The sequence below is a fragment of the Strigops habroptila genome, chromosome W (assembly GCF_004027225.2).
Source record: "Strigops habroptila isolate Jane chromosome W, bStrHab1.2.pri, whole genome shotgun sequence".
Lineage (NCBI taxonomy): Eukaryota > Metazoa > Chordata > Aves > Psittaciformes > Psittacidae > Strigops > Strigops habroptila.
Genome location: NC_044301.2, coordinates 12,842,423 through 12,864,227, shown reverse-complemented (window position 1 = coordinate 12,864,227; position 21,805 = coordinate 12,842,423). Strand labels below are relative to the sequence as shown.

Below are 21,805 nucleotides of genomic sequence, written 5' to 3'. Positions count from 1 at the left end.
CTGAAACCTTCAGAATACAAATTGGGAAAACAAATAGGAATGCATAAGTTTTTATACATGCCAAATTCTCCAGAATCTTTGTTGGGGCGAGATTTACTACAGCATTTGGAAGCAACTATAACGTTTAAGGAAGGAGAAATGGAATTAAGAGTTAAGGATGAACAATTAATTGAAATCCTGAGTTTATCTTTAATTCAACAGAGAAGTGAAAAAGGAGGACCTCCCTGAAATAGAAGCCTTTAATCAGGCATAGCGGGGGTATGGGCATCTGAAGTTCCAGGTAAGGCGAAAAATGCTTTGCCTGTTAAAAGTGGAAAGAAATCATTGATAAATTTTTAGAATATGGATTGTTAGTTGAGTGTGAATCAGAATATAACACCCCTATCTTACCAGTAAAGAAATCCGATGGAAGAAGTTATAGGTTAGTTCAAGATTTAAGGGCAGTCAACAAAATTGTGGAGGATATTCATCCAGTAGTGGCTAATCCATATACCTTGTTAACCAAATTAAACAATAACCAAAAATAGTTTACCATCCTGGACTTAAAGGATGCATTCTTCTGCCTGTCCTTAGCCAAAGAAAGCCAAAATTTGTTTGCTTTTGAATGGGAAAACCCCAATACGGGAAGAAAAACTCAGTTAACTTGGACAGTGTTACCTCAAGGATTTAAAAACAGTCCAATGATTTTTGGAAACCAATTAGCACGAGAACTAAAATCATGGAATGCACCCACTTAGACAGGAACTTTGCTACAATATGTTGATGATTTGTTAATTGCTACTGAAACTAAGTAAGAATGCGTACAGTGGACTGTTGAATTGTTGAATTTTCTGGGACTAAGCGGATACCGAGTGTCCAAACAGAAGGCACAATTAATTCAAACTCGAGTCTCTTATCTAGGATATGAAATAACAGGAGGATTTCGAGAACTTGGAACAGCCTGAAAAGAAGCCATTTGCCAAACACCAAGGCCGTCCACAACCAAGGACCTTCGAACATTGTTGGGTATGACTGGATGGTGCCAACTCTGGATCCATGATTATGGTATACTGGGAAGACCATTATACGAACTGCTAAAAGAAAACCCCTCTGTTTTCTAATGGACTGATCAAGCCGAGGAGGCGTTTGAACATTTAAAAATAGAACTCATGAGAGCTCCAGCTTTGGGACTTCCGGATGTGACTAAGCCCTTTTGGTTATACTCCTATGAAAAGTAAGGAGTAGCTCTAGGGGGCCTAGCCCAGAGATTAGGACCTTATAAAAGGGCAGTAGCCTATTTTTCAAAACAATTGGATGAAGTGAGCAAAGGCTGGCCAGGATGCCTAAGGGCAGTGACCGCAGTCGTCACTAACATCCAAGAAGCCCGCAAATTTACTTTGGGACAGAAAATTACTGTGCTGGTATCACATGCGTTGTCAGCAGTTCTGGAACAAAAAGGAACTCATTGGGTATCTCCATCGTGCTTCTTGAAATATCAGGCCACCCTTGTAGAACAAGATGATATTGAAATTGTGGTCACTAATGTTGTAAATCCAGCATCTTTTCTTAAGGAAACCCCTACTGAAATGCTGGTCCATGATTGTCTGACCACCATAGAGACAGTATACTCAAGTCGACCAGACCTAAAGGAGGAACCTTTGGAAGGTGCAGATTCCTGGTTTACCAATGGCAGCAGCTTCATGAAAAACGGTAAACGAAAAGCAGGATATGCTGTAACCACAACTTCACAGGTAGTAGAGGCTAAACCCTTACCTTCTAACACGTCGGCACAAAAGGCTGAAATAATAGCCCTGACTAGGGCTTTGGAATTGGCAAAAGATAAACGGATAAATATATGGACTGATTCTAAATATGCCTTTGGTGGTGTTCACGCACATGGTGCTATTTGGAAAGAACAAGGACTCTTAACTACTCAGGGAAAGCAAGTTAAACATGCAACAGAAATCCCGCACTTGCTAGAGGCTGTGCAACTACCTAAGGAAGTAGCAATTATGCATTGTAAAGGACATCAAAGAGGTAATTCTGATCAAGAAATTGGAAATAATTTGGCCAATCATGAAGCTAAACGAGCTGCAGAACAGGCCGAAATTATGTCCTTAATTCCTGACGGTAAACCAGCAATTGAACAGACCAGACCTAGATATTCAAAGGAAGATAAGAAATTAATTGAGGATTTGAAGGGAGAAGAAAATGAAGAAGGTTGGGTTCAAATATCTGACGGGCAAATTGTAGTTCCATATAACCAGTTGTGGAAATTAATAAGGGAAGAACATAATAAGACTCATTGGGGTGCTAACTCATTGTATAAATATTTAGACCAACAAATTGTAGGAAGAAATTTATATACTGCAGTCCAACTGGTAGCAAAACAGTGTCAATTGTGTCTGAAAAATAATCCTAAAACTGAAAACAAGAATCAGATTGGGACAATTGGGAAAGGAAATTATCCGGGACAGCAGTGGCAAATAGATTTTTCTGAATTACCTAGGAAAGGAGGTTATCGGTATTTGTTGGTATTGACAGACACTTTTTCAGGCCGGCCGGAAGCATCCCCTTGTAGAATGAATAATGCGAGACAAGTAATTAAAACACTATTAAATGAAATAATACCTCAGTTTGGGGTACCAGCGACTATCTCCTCTGACCGAGGCTCGCATTTCAGTGCAAAATTGTTGCAAGAAATCAGCAGGAAATTAGAAATTGATTGGCAATTACATGTTCCATATAGGCCTCAGGCCAGTGGACAAGTAGAAAAGATGAATCATCTAATCAAACAACAAATTGGTAAGATTTGTCAAGAGACAAATTTGTACTGGTATCAGGCATTAACCATTGGCCTTACATCAGGAGAGAAGTTTGACATCCCTTTAACTGGAGTTCCCATTCCCCAAAATATATCATGAAATCATACCTCAGACCAAGGACTTGAATATGGGAACAGGTTAAGGTGTTCCATAAGGTCGCTGAGGATGATACCTCATGGGGATTTGAGGAAATCTGGAAGAAATTGACATCTTGGTTGCCAAATCTCTCCTGGTTGAGACAGTTGTTCATAGGAGTAATAATATTGATAATTCTAATTGTAGTCACTTGTGTTTCAATTCAATGTTTCTTTTGGTGTTGCAAACAGTCAATGATGAATTATGAAGAATGGAAAAGGAACAAAGTTAAGCACCAGGTAGAAACAGGGAAATATTTTAGAAAAAAACCTTAAATGGTAATGGGATAATTTAAAAAGATTGCAAAAGAATTTGCAAAAGGACAGAAAAAGGGGGGATTTGAGACAAGGAAGTACAAAATGAAATATAACCCTTTGTAAATAAGAAAATTCAGTTCAAGTAACATTAAGCTTGGTGGCTTTATACATAACAACAAAACTTTCCAAACCTAAAAAGCCCAACCAAAAGAACATAATAAGGATCCTTGTATAAGATAAATCGTTGTAGCTGACATAGTTTTAGAACCTTATGACCTTCATACAAAATTATTGTAAGCAAAACAGCACTGTAGATAAGGAGTATCTGAAACTAGCAGATGTTCAGGAGGTGCTGTAGCTAAGTTAACTGATAAGTAGAGGGACGGGGAGAAATCACTCACTTATGTCAGCAGTGTTACCGAACTAATTAAGCTGGTGTAAGCATTTATCTACTGCGCATGCTTCAAAGACTTCCAGAACAAGAGTTCAAGGAACGGCCAAGTGATGAAGACTGTTGGAAGAAGTAAAATGACCACCAAAGACCACTACCACGTTGTTATGCACATGCGAAAATAGGTGTGGAATTATATAAAACGATTCCCAGACAACTAATGAATATGTATGACGTTTATCGGAAATGTAATTAATATGTATGTTAAGCAACAATATAATCACGGTCTGTTTGATACTTAAACGGGACACACATTAGGAGGAGATATCCCCTGTCATGAACTTGCCTGGTAGCAACTCTGACGAGTTATGGTATCACCCCTGCTTTTTTGACAGGAAAACTAAGGCACAAAACAGTTATCTCTTCTTACTCAGCAAATCAATAAGAAGGCAAAAAGGATGCCTTGCCCACAGGTACCTAAGTGCTACAAGAACTTTTCCCAAAAATTTTTTCCCCAGCAGCCCAGATGTCTAGTGCCATTTGGGATACAGCAAGACCCAGTGACCTTTGCAGAAGGGCTCAGGTCTACTGCAGGTTGTCCCATCTGCCAGCCTGTGTATGTCCTAGATATCTTTAAGTATATAGATGGCCCCTCAGTTATGTAGAGGTAAATGAATCCCATCCTTTCTAACTACTGATCTACAAAAAGTTATGTAACTGTGTAAGACTGCACTCCCCTCTTTTCTCCCTGTTTCAACACTATTAAAACTCTAAAACTAAACTAAAATGAAGGTGACAGAACAAGGCTTTTCTCAAACGGCTGGCACTGGGAAATGAAAAATAACCTGTTAGAGATGCAGTCATATACACCAGCTGCACAAACCACCATTGAAATCCTCCTTTTCTACATTTAGCATCTGTCAGAGAACAAACTAGGGAAAATAAAAAAGCAGAGTCCTTAGGACAGAGCACTCTCCCAAGGCTGTTTACGGCCTGCCTCTTGTTCAAATGTTTATTTGTATTGATATATTTAGATGGGTTTTAAATGCAAATGTTCCCTTCCTCATGCCGACATTTCATGGAGTCCACTGGTTACATCTTGTCGTGGTTTAAGCCCAGACAGTAACTCAGAACCACGCAGCCACTCACTCACTCCCCCCCTTCTTCCCTCACCCCCCGCTCCCGGAGGGATGGGGAGGAGAATCAAAAGAATGTAAATCCCAAGGGTTGAGATAAGAACAGTCCAGTAATTAAGGTACCATACAAAACTACTACTACTACCACTAATAATAATAATGATGATAAGGGAAACAACAAGGGGAGAGAATATAAAACTAAAAGGGGAAAAGGAAAAGAAAACAATAAACACAAGTGATGCACAATACAATTGCTCACCACTCACCGACCGATACCCAGCCCAACCCGAGCAGCAATCTGGGCCTTCCGGGTAACTCCCCCCAATTTATATACTGGGCATGATGTGCTGTGGTATGGAATACCCCTTTGGCTAGTTTGGGTCAGGTGTCCTGTCTCTGCTTCCTCCTGGCTTCCCATGCCCCTCCTCACTGGCAGAGCATGAGACTGAAAAGTCCTTGATCAGAGTAAGCATTACTTAGCAACAACTAAAAATAGCAGTGTGTTATCGGCATTGTTCTCAGACTAAAGTTGAAAACACAGCACTGCACTAGCTACTAGGAAGGAGAAAAATAACTGTTACAGCTGAACCCAGGACACATCTGTTAGTATTTATATGAGAAACAATGACAAAAAATTTGCAGCTCTTGCAAACATGGGTAACCAACACATTATCATGTGTGTGGCTCTGGTGTACTTATACATTCCTTGTGGAGGAGACGAAAAGGCACCAGGCTGCAATCTGAAAGCACCATGCAAGAACAGCTACTCCAAAGAGCTCAAATGTCAAGAAGTCTCTGCTGTCCCACAGAGGCTCAGCAGCTTCCCTCTGCGTGCTGGAGCCTGCAGTGCAGCCCACTGAGGCTTGGTCCCAGGAGTCTGTAGGCAGTGAAGGTGGTACTCTGCTTCATACACAGCCAATCGAGTGCTCTCTCTTAACATCTACTTCTGACTCAGGGCAGGACAAGGCAAGGAACACACTGATGTGCTGCCATTTACGCCAGTGACTGGCTGACCTGGACAGAGGCATCACATCAGTACGCTATTAAGGATGTTTGCAGGAACATTGTGGTCACACCCTGATTAATTACTCAAGAAAGCTACCTGATGTTATAAACATTGATTTAATTCAAGAAAAAGGAGACATCAAAAAGTACATTCATGCAAAAAGACATTTTGCATTCATACAAAAATACATTCATGCAAATCCTTACAGCAGAGCCTACACCCAGGACTCCTGTCTCTGCTAAACCTTTACTTCTGTACCAAAAAGACAAGTCTGAAAAGCAATTCTACAAAACTGGGAAGGACCAGTACCTGAGCCTACAGCTATAGCGAGGAACCAACTCTGACCATCCCCACACACATCTCAACTAGCAGATTCAATGGTGCACACAAGGATGGGGTACTTCCCCACTACCCAATTCTGATCTACAAAGATCAGCCACTAATAGGCTATCCCAGAGAAATCTTTTTATCTGAGAAAGAAGAAAGGAGACCTCTCCTCCTCCACCCGCAGCCAGGACCTTCTGCACCAGGGCTGGTTGCTGAGGAACACGGGAATCATTCATAAACTCAGCTGTTCCAACAAAGGGGCTCAAAAGTGTGGTCACTGTATATTTACACAGTTGCTTTATCTACTGTAGCTAACACGGCATGTTTGCTTCAGTTTTTAAAAGTACAAAGTACCCACAGGCAGGAGCACCACAGCAAAGATAAATTAAATAAATAAATAGAAACCTAAAGAAAGGCTCACCAAGAAGGCGAAGACTTCACCTTGCCTATGAAAACAGGCACCGTAGCATGCATGGAGCAGAGGTCTGCAGGTGAATGATCAAATCACACTGATCATCCTAAGTAATGACCCCTTCCCCCAGAAAAGATTCAGGCCTGAAACATGGGTGAGGCACTTTTACATCTAGCTCGACATTTTTTGGATGCTTCTATTATGAATCGCTGTCATCCTAAGAGGTCAGCATCAAAAGGAGAGAAATTATCTAAAGGTCAGCACTGCTAGTAAGTAAACAGAGAAGAGAGGCCCATGCCAGGAGGCATGTATTAAGGTTCCCACTTGTGCACAGCTGCTGTCTCTAACAAAAATCAATTGCTGGGTGATTGGAAATGGCTGTGTGCCTGATCTGAGGGCTGGTCAGTAAATGCACAGCATGGGTGTTGCTTCCTGTCCAACTTGTTGTAAAAGTTGTTGATTGGAGATTATTTGGGATGCTGTCCTTGCTGTCAGCCTCTAGCAAAATGTTAACAAAGTTTTCTGTGCAAAAGATAAACAAGTTCAAATTGCATGTGTCAAAAATCCCAGTAGGAACTGCGAGGCATTGACAAAGAACAATCAAATGAGCAACGAGTGTGACAGACAGATTAGACATCTTAGGACATCAGATTTCTAGGCCTGCAATTAACAAAAACCTCCTCACAACTCCTAAATTAACTTTGGTCAGAAAACCTACCGTTAGCCTGTAAAAGAAGAAAAGGGGGATAAAGAGGAAGTAGATCTTGTATGCATATGAAGAATACAGAAAATACCTCAGGGTAAACAGCTAGTTTAATTGATTACCTTGTTCCTTCAATCTTCTAAAACAAAGATTAAAAACTCAAACAGAAAGCAGAAAGACTCATTTGTGTTTAGTTCACAGAGCCGTGTTCTACTCTGATCTATCAAATACTTGAGATATGACCAAGTTTCCTGCAATCAAACATTAATTTCCCATTAATTCTTGGTGGCTAGACATTTGTGCTCATTTCAGCCAACAGGACCTAGACATCTAGGATTCGGACTCCTGAAATCCCCATCACAAGCAGGCTTAGAAGAAGATATGTAGCTCCTCTGAAAATGGCTCACAAGTATCTTAACCCAGTCACCCAAAACTGAAGTCATCCAACCAGCCGGTCGCTTTCAGAGCTTATCTTCCAGCGTATCGGTTTTCCCTCAATTAAACCCGGCTATTAAAACTTAACTGTAAAAAAGCTATTCATTAAAGTTTTGTCGCATTCTTGGATGAAAACGCCCAAAACAGATGTGAAGAGTTACAAGATTTGCACTCACAACCAGACCAAAAATGAACGTAAACAATTATGGTACATTTGCACACAGCATGGGAGATTCCCCCTCCTCCCATCTCCCTTCATGTTTCAGTGCTCCCTTTTCAAAGGATGGCAGCTGTTAGCAAAACAATGAAGGAAGCAAAAGTACAAGAATATTTACACCAAGAATAAAAGATTAGATCTCAGCAAGCGATTTTCTCTCCTACTTACACAGGCCAAGTACTCATGCATATATATATATACACACAGAGACATGCACAAAGGATTCTGGAAGAAAGGATCTTCAGCACAATTTGCATCCTTACAATCATAAAAGCACAGATCACTCAGTCAAATACTGTTAGAAATTACTAGATGTTCAAGTTCCATTTGTAATTACTATTTATACACTGAACAGTAAAATTATGATAGTCTCCACCCAACTCCTGTATTAGTAATATACACCATAATAAAAGCCACACACCCCAGGTGTCTGTGAAACAGTAGATAATTCTTCCCAAATTTACTTCTAATGTACTTCATCCAGAGTCAATGTCCAGAACAGGATAAACGTTAGTGGAAATGGTATAAAAATGGACATTTTTTTGAATCAGAAGTGTACTTTACAAAGTAGAATTTACAAAAATCACCACTAGACAGTCATCTGAAAATAAATTAAATAGATCTAATGTTTTAAAAAAACACCTCATGACAATTTGTTGTGCTTCAAAGGACTGAGTTCAGTATGTTCCCAACTATCATAAAAGTACTTTTTTCTCCCACAGCAAATGTACTTTACCTTCATATTTGCTGGAAAACCTGCCTACTTCTAAAACGCTAACACTTTACTGACCAAGAAAAATTACAATCACCAAATTTCCTGACAAACTTGAGCAAATGATGTCTTCAGCAACCACCATGCATTTCTGTTCATGCCCTTCAACCTCCTCTACTCTTTGCTTAGTACTTGGCACTTGTTCACATCAGTTATTAGCTGGAGTTGAACATACACTAAAACAGAAGTACCATTCCCAAAAAAAGCATAACTTGTTGTTCATGTGCAATTTTTGCACAAATGCAAGAACCTTCCCTAAACATGGGCAGACCCACAATGCAATGGCTGAACTCATCTTCACCTGCCCTGAACTGGTAAATGGTGTGTGATGTGAAGAAAGCAGAGCAGGAGGAAGGGACTGGATTGAAAGTGATGCAGAGTTTAATAGTCCCGGTACCTGAGTTTGCTGGGAGATATATTATGTAGGTGGTGACCTTCATCAGCCCAGACTTTTATCAAAAGCCATTCTATGAGAATGTCAGAATGCCACACCACATTGCAGCATTCACATCAAGTCCGTTCTCTTTGCTTCTCTCACGCTCTTGAAAACTGAAAACTTCATACAGTGCTGAAAAGATTGTGAATACATCTGTAGTCCAGCAGATATGGAATACAGAAAACAAATTTTCTGCTCATATTTCAAGGGAAAGGTTCCCCAGAGTTCTCAGGGGATAGAATCATAGAATCATTTAGGTTGGAAAAGACCTTTAAGATCACCAAGTCCAACCATTAACCTGGCACTGCCAAGTCCACCACTAAACCATGTCCCTAAGTGTCACATCTATACATCTTTTAAATACCTCCAGGGATGGTGACTCAACCGCTTCCCTGGGCAGCCTGTTCCAATGGTTGACAACCCTTGCAGTGAATAAATTTTTCCTAATATCCAATATAAACCTCCCCTGGTGCAACTTGAGGCCATTTCCTTTTGTCACAGAATCAAGAATGGTTAGGGTTGGAGGGGACCTTAAAGACCATCTAGTTCAAATCCTATCACTTGTCCTATCACTTGTTACTTGGGAGAAGAGACTGACCGCATCTCACTACATCCTCCTTTCAGATATTTGTAGAGAGCTATAAGGTCTCCCCTCAGCATCCTTTCCTCCAGGCTAAACAACCCCAGTTCCCTCAGCCACTCCTCAGAAGACTTGTGCTCCAGGCCCTTCACCAGCTTCATTGCCCTTCTCCGGACCCACTCCAGCAGCTCCACGTCTTTCTTGGAATGAGTGGCCCAGAAACAAACATAGTATTTGAGTTGCGGCCTCACCAGTGCCCAGTACAGGGGGATGATCACTTCCCTGGCCTTGCTGGCCACACTATTTCTGAAACAGGCCAGGATGTCGTTGGCCTTCTTGGCCATCTGGGCACAAGCTGGCTCATGTTCAGCTGGCTGTTGATCAGCACCCCTGGGTCCTTTTCCACCGAGCAGCTTTCCAGCCACTCTTCCCCAAGTCCATAGCATTGCACGGGGTTGTTGTGACCCAAATGCAGAACCCAGCACTGAGCATTGTGGAACCTCATACAATTGCCCTCAGCCCATGGATCCAGCCTGTCCAGATCCCTCTGGTACTCCCTACCCAAGCATATCTTTACTAGTGTGCTTAGGCCATGGGTGGTCCTTCAGAAGCCAATTTGTCTATCTGCAGTAATCAACAACTCTTCTGTGCTCCCTTGGTTTTCCACTCTGAGAGCCCTGCCCAGGGAGGCAGCAGTTCCTGGCAGCCAATGCTGGCACTGAAAGCAAAACATACAGATGCCAATTTCTCAGCTCAGTGAAAGATGGTGAGAGTAAAGGCAGATAAACTAAGCTGTCTTTCTCTGAACGCTCCCATGTGAGGTCTCTTCCCACCACAGGTCTACCTCCACCAGGCAAACCATCTCACCTTAGCAGAGCACTTTTAGAAAACAAGTAAAATCACTTCTCTGTGGACCAAACTTTACGATGCTGCCTCATCACAGATGCTGGGCTAGGAAGAGATCCACCACACATTCTCTTTTCACATGACTGCAGATATTATACTGGCCGATAAAGACTATGGGTCAGTTTGGGGCCCAAACTCCATAAATATCTGTAAAACCTTCCCAACTGGCTCAGAACAGCCATTTGTGGAAAGGCAACAAGAAAAACCTCCTTTCTCAACATGCTTTTACTGGCCAACCATTTGCTGGTCTCAATGCAGGTACTCTCAGTGAAGTTTGAAACAATGAGCAATTAGTTTCCAAACAATGAATGGTGGAAAGCAACTCCCCCCAATGAAGTTAGTTCTTTAACAGTTGCCATCACTCCAGAAACTGGAAGGACATTCCTCTTTTGAAAAAGAAACAGAGCTAGTTAGCAGTGTCTGGTAATACCCTTGTTAAGAAAACCTGAGATTTTAAAACCAAAATTTTAGCTTTTTAGCTAAAAGGCTAGTACAACATGCCAGCTAGTCTTAGGCATTGTGTAGATGTCCTGGGTTCAGCTACAGCAGTCATTTTTCGCCTTCTTAGTAGCTGGTGCAGTGCTGTGTTTTTGACTTTCAGCCTGGGAACAACGCTGATAACACACCAATGTTTTTAGTTGTTGCTAAGTAATGTTTACTCCGACCAAGGACTTTCTCAGTCTCATGCTCTGCCAGGGAGGAGGGGTAGTCAGGAGGAAGCAGAGACGGGACACCTGACCCAAACTGGCCAAAGGGGTATTCCATACCATGGCACGTCATGCCCAGTATATAAACCGGGGGGAGTTACCCGGAAGGCCCAGATCACCGCTTGGGTCGGGCTGGGTATCGGTCGGTGGGTGGTGAGCAATTGTATCCTCTCCCCTTGTTATTTCCCTTATCATTATTATTGTTGGTGGTAGTAGTAGTGGTTTTGTATTATACCTTAGTTACTGGACTGCTCTTATCTCAACCCATGGGAGTTAGTTACATTCTTTTGATTCTCCTCCCCATCCCTCCAGGAGCAGGGGGAGGAAGAAGGGGGGGAGTGAGCGAGCGGCTGCATGGTTCCGAGTTACCAGCTGGGCTTAAACTACGACAGTAGAGTATTTTAGGATGAATTTACAACTGGAGCTATGATTTGTAGCTACAGAGGCTGACAGAATCTGCTTTTCTTCTCTGTGGTCCAGAGAGGAATCCATAGCCTGACATGAGCTCAGGGAGATTTTCCCTGAGATACAAGCCCAACAACAGCCGAGAACACAGGACACGTGCTGCTCAAGTGATAAAGATGAGTAAACTCTCTATCCAAGTATCACTGGATTAGGCGACACGGTTTAAATCTGGAGCAGCATGGTGAGATGCAAGAGCCTGCTTTAAACTGCTGTTGGAGGAGGTTATTGCAAAAGTAAAAATTCCTGAGGAATCTAAGCCTGTATCTGCCCACTTTTTAGAAACAGCACTGCTCTAGCTCCCACCAGTCAGGTACAAAACAGACACAAAACAGACCATTTAGACACCGTTTCAAGCATAGCAAAGGAAACTGCTCTCCTCATGCTGCCGATGCTTATCTCTGTCCAAACCAAAACCACAGTGTTAAATTTAACTGTTGTTCAAAAGCACATTTTAGCATCCAAACAGGAAACTGGAATAGTTTTACACCACTTGTCTTACTTCAAATTATTTTAAGAGAGCAGTTCTCAACCTCTAGTAGCACAAGTAACATTTTCATAAAAAGCTGAGTGTTCCCACAGATACATATACATGCTCCTCTATTCACAGCTGCACAGCCAACTTTAAAAAGTGCAAAAGCAAAAACACATGCAGCAATTGTTTCCATTCAAAATGCCTTTTGTAATCCAAACTCAGGGGGTGGTGCACATGGAGGGGATGGGGTTTCCAAATGAAGATGTTCAACCAGAGGCCAAATTTGAGAAACATTGAGCATTCTGTAGTGTTCTTCATCAGCATCTCCAAAGGGCTCCACTCTTCTGAAAATCTGGGCATTTGTCAAAGAGACTAACTTCAGATTTTGGCTAAAGAGATTACCAGCTTTAGGTACCCTCTAACCGTGAGCTAGGACACTTCATCTGCCATCCTGTATTAGCACATCAAGGCACATTTGATTTCAGAAGTCTCTGCATTTGTGTATTTCTATAAAAGTCTCTCCATTATATAACAGAGAACCTTGAATGCATATATGCAAGTGTTGCCTGCCGACCTACAATGAACTTGTAGACTTGTTGATTTTATCTGTTTAACAGATTAGGTTTGCACTGACAGATGGACAATGCTACTGTTAAGTTAATTAAAAATTAATACCATTAATGTTTGATGAGCATGAAACCAATTACCTTTGAGGTAAGACACTTCTAAATAGGGGGAAAAGGAAAGCAGTTAATGAGGTTTGAAGGTAATAGCTCCTAGTACCTTTAAAGATATTTACTTCCAGTTTTTCCCTTTTTCTTCTGTTTTTCCTTTGGCAATGCTTTTACTAGCCTATACTCCTGTATTATCTATTTTATTTAGTTAGCTGCTAGTGTACTTACTCAAATTTATAGAACGTAATGGCAAGCCAAATCATTTCAAATGTCCCTTTCATAGAATATAATGTACTGGTTGAGATTTAGAGAACTATTAAAAATAGATCAAATCACTCCATTTTCTACCATTAGCTTTGTGTTAGCAAAAATCAAATTAGTATCTCCTTCAGTTTCTCCTAACTGGCATTCTTACAAAGCCCATAGGTCAGTTCTCATTCTCCTTACATTTCTGAGGCAGAAGATTTAGGCTTCTGGGTAACATGCAGCTGGTAAATTTTTCTGACATCACTACCCACACAATTTCATGAGTGTGCCCATTGAACCCTTGTTTGCAAGCAAGTCTTCAAAATTACTAACCAGGGTAAAAATTCTGCAGTGTCACATCAAGCTGAGGTCTTCCTTTCTTAGTATCCACAACTCAATTAGCTGCAAATACCACACCAGCAGCAAACCAGTGTTTCAATTTCTGCTGGCACCTAACTCTACAAACTCGTTTTAGTGTTTGGATTTAAATCAAGTAACCTCTCCACTGCATAAATCAGAGACTGATACTTAGAAGTATCTCTCCAAAAGAAATATAAACAGCTGTTAGGGGGAGATTAGGTGTATTTTAAGATCTGTTATTTTAAATCTGAATTATAAGATCAATTGCTACTGCAATTATCAGTTTTGTGTTTTTATAACCAACAATGGAAGACTGAATATGTGGTAACAGAAGACGACTGTATCTCTACAATGATACCCAAATATTAGAAATCTGATATGCACTGCAAGCCTAAAATGTAAAGAAACTAAAGAATAAAACTTTCCAGTGGTTGTGCTGGGCAAATCAACCTAAAGAAATGAGGACCCAAGTTGTTAAAAGAATGCTCTTAACTTCAGTGGCAGCACTTACATGTATAAATTTCAGTCATACATATAAAGGGCTGTCAGAGGGCACACATTTTATTGTTTATGATGATCAAGATAAACTAGCAATGGATGCAGTTCTTCGTATTTTAGCCCCAGCTGTAAAATTAGCTCAAATATAATGTTTAAGTTCAAGGTGGTAAAAGGCCTTGTAACCCACAACCTGCAAGGGTAGGTTACTCATAAAACTTTATGTCTTAGGATGTTCAATGAATTTTAAAAGGACTTTTGCAATCAATTTCAATGGCAGGCACAAGTGACAGACTGCCATGTTTTGGCATCATCTAAATACCTACAACACAACCAGCTTTTTTATAGGTCTACGTACAATACTGGTATTCTGTGTTTCTGCTCAAAATGGCTCAATTTCAGCACATTACTTAGCACAGCATTTAATTAAATACATTTAAAATTAGTGATGAGGTTTTCTAACTGCCTTTCCATGCAACTATTTTCCCCTCAGATGGTATATAACCCTCTTTTACATTTCTTCTGTGAGGGCAGGGAAGGGGGAAGAAAGAAGAGAGCTCTCAGCTCAGTTTCTGGAATATTTCTTTTCCTAACTTCTGCTTTTCACTCACTTTCTTTGGCTTACGCTGCTACATCCCACCTTTTAGACACAGTCCCAGAGCATTAGCAGCTCTTGGCCCAACTGTTCACCCAAGCAGTCCAAGGCAAAATGTTGCTACTCTATCCATAGGACAAGCTCCACTAGTAACACTAGACAGGGAGGGCATCTGAAACACTTGTCACGTAGGCTGTCCCTCTGGCCTCTTCAGCTGCTGAACTACTTATTAACTTTGCTGCATTGGATTGTTTAACAGCTTCTCTCTCTACTTTTTTAGTGTGGCACAAGTCACTTGACATCAGAGCCGCCGGGCCTCCATACTGAACACAGATTAACACAGCCTGTTTGCACTCCTGTTGTCACAACAGAATTTAGACTAGTGACTTGGTTTCAAAGGTGAACTTAACATCAGATATGAGCAGGTGAAAGGCATCACGATGAGGCCACTGCCCTATTTCACCACAGAGCAGCCCCTATATACATAGCAATGCAGCTCTGTCACCGGTTTGTTCTTTGGCCTCTAAGTCCTCCAACAAGAATACTGACAGTTGCTGTGGAACCACAGTTGACTGACATTTTGTTTGAATTTTTAGATGGCACAGATACTCGGGAGAGATTCACAAAGGGACAGAGGTGATGCAACTGTGCAGCCCCTAACTTCCTGGCACAGAGCCTCCCCACGTAATGCCCATGGCACCAGGCCAGGACTTTGCTGCCTGGTCATAGCGCAGTCACCTCTCACCAAAACATGCCTGTGTGCAGAAAAGGCATTCTTAGAGAGAACAACACCTGCATCAGATGTGACCTGAGGTGCACAGACATGATAGCACGCTGGTAGTTTTCCTATGAAATCAGTTAATTCACTTACGCCCTTGAGGCTTTAGTATCTTCTGGGTAGTTACAGGGAGGGAGTATAAATAGAAAGAAAAAAAAATCCAAAAGATGTAATTCAGTTGTCAAAAACCACAACCAAGATGCACTAGAATCCAGACAGGAAGTATCAATGCCAAGAGCAATACTCCCACAAAATAGTGTTATGTTGTGCCTAGAAAGCAGAGGGAGCAGCAATAGATACCTAAGACAAAAACACCCGACTCTCTTCAAGAATAGCTGTGAGAGGAGTAGCAATGATTGTATGTCCTGGGTTCAGCTGTAAGTTATTTTTCTCCTTCTTAGTAGCTGGTGCAGTGCTGTGTTTTCGACTTTAGCCTGAGAACAATGCTGATAACACACCAATATTTTTAGTTGTTGCTAAGTAACGCTTACTCTGATCAAGGACTTCTCAGTCTCATGCTCTGTCAGGGAGGAGGGGCACGGGAAGCCAGGAGGAAGCAGAGACAGGACACCTGACCCAAACTAGCCAAAGGGGTATTCCATACCACAGCACGTCATGTCCAGTATATAAACTGGGAGGAGTTACCTGGAAGGCCCAGAACGCTGCTCGGGTCGGGCTGGGTATCGGTCAGGGTGGTCAGCAATTGTGTTGTGCATCACATGTGTTTATTGGTTTTTTTCCTTTCGTCTCTTAGTTTTATATCCTCTCCCCTTGTTATTTCCCTTATCATCATTATTATTGGTGGTAGCAGTAGTGGTTTTGTATTATACCTTAGTTACTGGACTGCTCTTATCTCAACCCATGGGAGTTACATTCTTTCCATTCTCCTCCCCATCCCTCCAGGAGCAGGGGGGGAAGAAGGTGGGGGAGTGAGCGAGCGGCTGCGTGGTTCTGAGTTACCAGATGGGCTTAAACCACAACATTTTACCATACGAACAAGTAATTACTATCAGGACTCCATCTGGATCAAAAGTTTGGCGACTGTTTTACTAGCAGAAGTATCTGCAAGTTGAAACCAAATTTTGAGTTATGAGCCAATACCTCCCTGCAATTCTCCTTTCTCCTTCCTGTACAACCACAGCACTTATCTAAGGATTTTGTTGTTGTTGTTTCTAGTTCTTATCCTGCAGGAGAATTTTGATTCACCCAAGAAATTTTAATTCAAAAGGTACAAGCAATATTATTTTCACTGCAAACAAACCCACTTTTCATTTTCAAACTATTTTGTGGCACCCTTTTTGTGTTCCCAATAAATATAAATAAGATAAAAAGAAAAGCAAACAAATGTGCACTCTAGGTCTCCCTCTCTCAGATCCTGATGAAAAGAACAGCTGTAAAGCCAGGGTTTTCAGGTGAAAACATGGGGATTCAGGTTAAAGCTTTGTTCTGTCCGATTTCCTGCCTTTTATAAAGTTCTTATTAGTGCACAAATGAGATCATGCAGGAGGAGGTAATTAACTGTACTTTCTCACTACTGCTTGCCTTGAAATATCTATGTAGAAATGTCCTCAGAGCAGAGACTCGAAACCCAGTCTCCCTCAGACCACAAGAATACCCAGACCAAACTAAATACTCTTTTTTAGATTACACCTTTTCCAGCATCCACTGCTAGAATTGCCCCCCTGGCAGAGAGGGAACATAAGAAAGCCCTACTCATGAGCTCAAATGTCCCATCTTGTCCTCTTCCTCTGGCACTGTCCACCAACATACCTCTAGTGAAGAATCTAAGAATAGGGAAACACAGTGATTTCCCCTGTAATACCTTTCCAGCCTCCAGCAATTCATGACTCCTCTGGACAGAAAAAAAACCCCACATAGATCAATTCCACTACAAAAATCCCTTAAACTACGTTAAAATAAAAATAAAATTTAAAAAAAAAAAAAGGCAATAAAAATCAAGGTCCAAAAAGCAAGTTTTCAGGTTTTAACAGACTTTTATCATACTCCAGTTGTAAGGTCCTTATTCCTCCTTCCGCAGTAAAACCATCTTCAAGGCCAGAACTACAATAACCCTGGCACAACCTGGAAATTGTGTACCACGCAGACAAAGGAACAGGCCACAGCTATTGAAAGAGTTTAGACAGCACATGGAAAGCTATCATTTTGCTTTTGTATTTCTACTCCCTGCAAGGGGCTTCTTGTTTAGAGTGGCAGGTTTCAAGTGAATATGTCAATATTGACCAAGAGAAGCTGTTTTTAATACAAATTAATAATAATTGCTGCCCTTTTTCTTTTTTTAATTGCCTTTTCCTCCTTGAAATTAACTTGTGAACAGCTGACTGCATTATTACATTTCAAGTTAGGACTCTGTTTTTGAATGCAGGAACGAGCCAGGTTCTGTGGAGTAAAAATAAATAATGCTACAGATCCACCTATAAAGACTTTATCATGTTCACAAGCTCAAACTGTAACTCAAGTTTCATCTTCAGCCTGTAGCACTAGTAACTCATCAACCACTTCTGGCTGAGCCAGCCTCTCTGCTCAGCCAGTTCCCTCACACAGCTTCCTGATGTCTCACACCCCAGTCACTCCTTCCTCCATCCAAGTCCTATGACGTGAGTGTACTCATTTAAGTGACTATTGCACTGAAGATAAGGCCACTGCAAGAACATTAGATGATTAATACTTTTATAATCTATTGTGCAAAGAATTAAAGATTAATACTGTTTTACAGGGAAGGAAACTAAGGTGGAAAGAGAAAATAAATACCATTCTGAAGACTATGTGCAGGGTCAGCTGCAAATCAAAAATTTCTAGGGTATCACTCAGCTAAACACGCAAAATTATCATAAGACATGCAAACATTACTTATGTCCTAAGAGATCAACTGCAAGTGACCAAAAGTAAACACCCACTCAAAGGTTTCATGTTCAAGCAGAATTAATAAATGATTAACCTAAAATTGATTAATTAGAAAGGTGAACAGAGTCACTGCCTATTTTTGAGGAACATGACTAATTCTTCTTAGGTATTGCAGACTTGATACAACATTGTTTTTCCTCACACATCTCAACAACTCTTTCTTCACCCCTCTGACACTGTTTTTCATTGAAATCATACCTCATTTCTGGTTCATCTAAAATTAAACCAAACAGGAAATAATGAACATATGTGTCTATTATAGACCCTTCAACACCTGAGGAGCATGAGCTGGAGCTAAAAGCAATCACTGAGGTTGGAGCTTTTCAGGACCCAATTCCACTCTGTGTGAGCATCACTTGAACAAGAGGCTAATTTAAGAGGAAACCACACTGCTCAGTGAGCACCTGCCCCAAGAAGTCATCAGGATTTGGATGGCAGAGGGACAAATCTGAGACAGTAAGGGTGGGGGCCCAAGCAATGTTGTTCACTTGGTTTTCAACCACCTTCCCAAGTTCCTGTGCAGGTCAATATCTATGAATCATATTCTGAGATATGTTAGCAATCAATACAATACAGGAAGACGGTATGCTTGAAAAGGATTTAGCAGTTTTGTGTTTACTCCTCATATAAAAAATTACTCTGTTTTCATTTCACAGGCTGGTTTACTAACTATAACTGGACTATCTTCTGATCAATTACCCAAGAAGTTGAAACAGCTATTTATATGCACAAACAACCTTATCCAAGGACACGTATTCTTCTAGGAGGAAACAAACAACCTCAAAACACAAATGGAAAAAATACAATGTTGGCATCATATTGTTTCCTGAACTGTTCTATATTAGGTAATACATTATTTTCATCTAGGATACACCTAAATTGTGTAATTACCACAATACCTTACCTAAAAATGGGAAGACGCCCACCCAAGGTCTATTGCTGTTCCAAGATGAAGGGAAGAAAAGCATATTCTTCGAGGTTTTTCCGTGTCTTACCATAAATATACCACCTGAAAGAAATGGTGAGCATTCAGACTAGACCCTAGGAGTGAGCATGAGCAGCTGATGAAAAGCTGCATTCAGTGGTGTCAAAAAGTGTAGTGAGAAGGAGAAGCAAGATTAAAATAATAGTAAAAATACTATGAGGCCACTGTATCAGACTGATCCATTATGAAGGATTAAGGAAAAAACCTCCCTGAGACCCTTTGGCCTGAACTGACCAAGGTATCTCTTACTCCACTGACTGCAAGGCTCCTGACAGAGGCTGTCTTTGTGCTCTGCATCTGTACAGCCACCAGCCCCAAGACAGGGGTTTACAGACACATCATGATATAGGGAATACAAACAGAAACCTATGAAACATTCCCATTTACAGTACTGCACTGAAGACAAGTGACCCTATCTCAGAAGCATACAAAAATCTCAAAGGTTCCAGAGACAACTAAATTAGTTTTTCCTAGCACACAGCTCTGCCTCACATTAATCTATTGTTGCATGAGTTAAACAACAAAAGCACTACTATGCTGCCAAACCTGAAAACCATACATTATTGAAAGCCAAAGTTTTCACAAAATAATTTTGTGAGAGGCTGAGGGATTATGAAACAACTCTAGATTTGAGATCTTCCCAACAGTCAAAAAAAAAAAAAAAAAAAAGCATTTCATGAATGTTAGATTTTTCAGTCTATAAAATACATTGCTCAATGTACAGAACATACATAAATGGACTATGTATGTAGACCATTCATGTAAACAAAACCACGTGTCATTCAGAAAAAAGGAAGATCAGCTAAAGAGAGGTTTTCTTTTAAAAAGTCCTGTCTCCCTGTCATTGCAACTTCTGCTCCAGAAATGCCATTGCATAGCATCTCTGGTAACTGCAGTACTGCTCATTTTTACAAATAATGATCCATCCACAAAAAGAGCAACCACTCAAGGCCTATTCTAAGGCCAGTCTCAAAAGCCATCAAGGAAAGGAAAGGGAAAAAAGAAAACCAACCAAGTCCAGAACCAAACAACTTTATATTGTTCAGCATAATCAGTGAAAACTGTAAGGCTCCTTCAAAACACAACAAAAAAACAAGCTTATAGAGTTAATAATCTCTTCCCATGGTCAGTACACACAAACACAGCCTCCTGCTAAGGTCTTTGGTCATCTGCCATACATCCAAGAACAGCAGCAGGGTCATATCACATAATAGGAAGGACCTCATCCTTTGCTGGTCGGATTCAAACCCTACCTTAACGAAGGTTGTAAACCAGCTGATAAAATCTGGGGGTTTGAAATGGGATTTTAAAGATAGGTAGTGACTAGGAGAACCCTATGCAACTTCCATGGCATCTCATTTATGGCATTCAAAAAAGTGAAAAGGCCTTTGGCCACAGGTAAACTACAAGGAAAGTTACGCTTCTGCTGCTTTTTATGTCTCCCAATTTAAAACACATAATTGTTTTAAATGGCCTCTTGGTTGCATGTTGGGTTCAAACTTTGGTTATTATACTCAGGTAATGAATCAAATTCCTCAATCATGTTGTTCTTAGAATGTGTTTTTGCATAATTATTTCTTTTGTAAAGAGTACGCTACCACAGAGAGCACTTCTGGATGCAAACAAACACTGCCTGCCTTTTTTCCAAAGAGGTGTTTCCTCTTTGACAGTTTTCAATGCAGGATCACCTCAATTAAGAAGCAAGCTTTAAAAGCAAGGTCACTTGAACTTATTGAAAGCACCCCATCATTTAATGACCCTAAGTTAAGGGAGCAGCACTACTCTATCCTAAATCACTTCCCAGCATTTTGCCTAAGCTCGGCATAGAATTGGATTTATAATTCTTCTGTTAACAAAAGCACATCCAAGACTCCCAAGACACTGCTTCAGAACAGCAACATGTAATAATTTATGCTCCCCCAACAGTTAGCCTTCAAGTGTTTGCATAAGAGAAATTCTATAGGATGCTTTAGGTATTCCTAATTTGAACTCAGAAAAACAACATTGAAAAAGGAGCCCAACCAACAGGTATGGGGAGAAACACCTGCCAAAGGACTGTCATCATCTCACACTGTCCCTGTTAAAATTTCTCAGATCTGCCCAGGAGAGGCGAGTTACCAGCCTGCTGAGGAGCTCAGTGAAAGGCAATGCTTTTGGGGCATCCCTATAATCAAAATATCAAAAATTGGAAAAGCACTCCCAAACAACAGTGTTGGTAACAGCTGAAAAGTCTTTACATACTGAAAGCTTCTGGTCACTATCAAAGTAGACCAGACTCAAAATGGAATACAATTTAAAAGCTTTGGTAATTAGTATTTTCCTCATCTCTGGAGGTTTTCATACAGTTTCAAACTGCCTCTTTAAATACTTTTAAAGTATTATTGCCTTACAAAGAATGGTCCTGCACATTTTAGAAACCTTAGTTCTGTCAGTTGGTCTCCCTAAGATGCTTGGAGTTCAGTGTGGCACGGAAGCAACTTCTGAGCAAACCAGCTGCAGGTGCTACCTGCTGCCCTCCAAGCATTTATAGACAGTTGAGTGATTTCAAACCTGTAACCACACGAGTGATGTGCATGCACTGGGGACAAA

At 40.8% G+C, this 21,805-nt stretch overlaps 1 protein-coding gene and 1 long non-coding RNA gene across 2 annotated transcripts in view; both read right to left on the bottom strand.

Annotated features, from left to right (window-relative positions):
* LOC115618971 (C-Maf-inducing protein-like) overlaps positions 1-21,805 on the bottom strand; it is a 184,072-nt gene that overhangs the window by 113,290 nt on the left and 48,977 nt on the right. The gene's annotated exons all lie outside the window — the stretch shown is intronic.
* LOC115618972 lies at positions 591-19,145 on the bottom strand. Its single transcript, XR_003994885.1, has 3 exons — positions 19,136-19,145; positions 18,384-18,391; positions 591-1,087 (listed from the first exon to the last, which is right to left on the bottom strand). It is a non-coding gene; the product is annotated as an uncharacterized LOC115618972 (long non-coding RNA).